The sequence below is a fragment of the Lolium rigidum genome, chromosome 4 (assembly GCF_022539505.1).
Source record: "Lolium rigidum isolate FL_2022 chromosome 4, APGP_CSIRO_Lrig_0.1, whole genome shotgun sequence".
NCBI lineage: Eukaryota > Viridiplantae > Streptophyta > Magnoliopsida > Poales > Poaceae > Lolium > Lolium rigidum.
The window spans coordinates 94,006,896-94,008,736 of record NC_061511.1 but is presented as its reverse complement, the minus strand read 5'-3'; positions in this window follow the sequence as shown (position 1 = coordinate 94,008,736).

Genomic DNA, 1,841 nt, shown 5'->3' with positions numbered 1-1,841 from the left:
AATGAAGATGTTGATGTTATTCGAGTGGTAACTCCGGAAGCTTTCATCAAAGGTCAAATTGACGAGTTCTGCAGAGTTCGACTTTGAATAGGTAACGATGATCGGTAAGAAAAAGTCCGCGTTTAACTTTCCGAACAATGTTTTTGCTACTTTTGGAAAATATGAAAAATTATGAGATCGAAACGGAGTGGAGGAGACGCACGAGGGCGTGCCCTCATAGGCCGGCGCGGGCCCCAGCCTGGCCGCGCCGCCCTATGAGGAGGGCCCCTCGTTGCCCCTCTCCGACTCTGGTTCGACCTGGTACTTTCCTTTTGTCGTGAAAAATTTCTGTTATATAATCCCCCGGACCCCTGGAGGTCCGTATATCGTTTTCTCGTTGCGTTTTGTTTCGAGCTGTTTCTGCCAGGATCTGCGTTGAATCTATAGCCAGCATGTCTTCGTCGGGAACTCCGAAGGACAGCTTCTTTGAGGACGTTGTCAACCCGTACATGAACGAGCTGAAGATGCACCCCAAGGAATTGCTGCTCGTAGATGGAGAGTTGCAGATTGAAGATGTCCGAGGTCCTAAAGGAGAAGGGAGTTTGGAGGACAGGATGGAGAAGCTAGAACAAGAGGTCTTCAACTACAAGAAGATGGCTGAGCGTGAAGTGGACATCTTCCACAAGATCGTGTCTGAACTTATTGATGAACACGAGAAGGAGACTGCAAAGCTGTGGAATGATATCCTCTCACTCCACGACACCACCAACAAGCTCCAAGCTCAACTCTATGATGTTGAAAATCAAAACTGTGAGTATGAAAACAGGTTTAAACACATAAGCTATGCTGCTAGTTTCAGGATTCCTGAGACCAAGATGTCGTTTGTTGATGGAGAGCCTCTTCCTTGGAAGTCTGATGATGGGAAGAATTCACCTCCACCGCCGAAGGAGTAATTCATCATCGGTATTGGCACCCCCTTGGTTTGTTCCAAGCTTGGGGGAGTGCCGCGGTATCACATCATCACTATCTTTTATCTTTTTACTATCAAGTAGTGTCATATCATGAGTAGGGAAGTTATCATATAAGATGTGTTGCGGTATGGAAGTATCTCTCTTTAGTTGGTTATCTATGTATCCATTGGTGTGAGTTATCGATATGGAATATTAATGAGAAGTCTTATCATTTACATATTGCACATCTTATTTTAGTTTGCAATCTCTGCTATATGATTGATCTTGTTGTTAGTATTGGTATCACTTTGGGAGCATTGAGTAAATCTATTTGGTTTTGGCAAACTTAGCATTGGTCAATAGCAACAACACTTTGAGTTTAAGTAGAAAAGAGGAAGTACATGTAGATATGTTATTATCTTTCTTGTTAGTTCCTAGCTTAGTATTCAGAAGTTAAAATTGTTTGTGCTTACAAGGAAGATGCATGATTGTTTCTATCACATGTATGTTTGTTTGTTTCCCTCAACTCTTATGCTTGCTAATCAACCTTGCTAACCAAAGACCTGTACCGAGAGGGAATACTTCTCGTGCATCCAAACCCTTAAACCAAACCTATGCCATCAGTGTCCACCATAACTACCTACTATGTGGTATTTCCCTGCCATTCCAAGTAAATACTTCATGTGCTACCTTTAAACAATTCAAAAGTTATTACCTCTTATTTGTGTCAATGTTTTATAGCTCATGAGGAAGTATGTGGTGTTTTATCTTTCAATCTTGTTGGGCAGCTTCCACTAATGGACTAGTGGCTTCATCCACTTATCCTATAATTTTGCAAAAAGAGGCGGCAACGGGGTTCCCAGCCCCAATTAATTAACTTTCATTAATAACTCTCTTCACATGTTTTGCCCT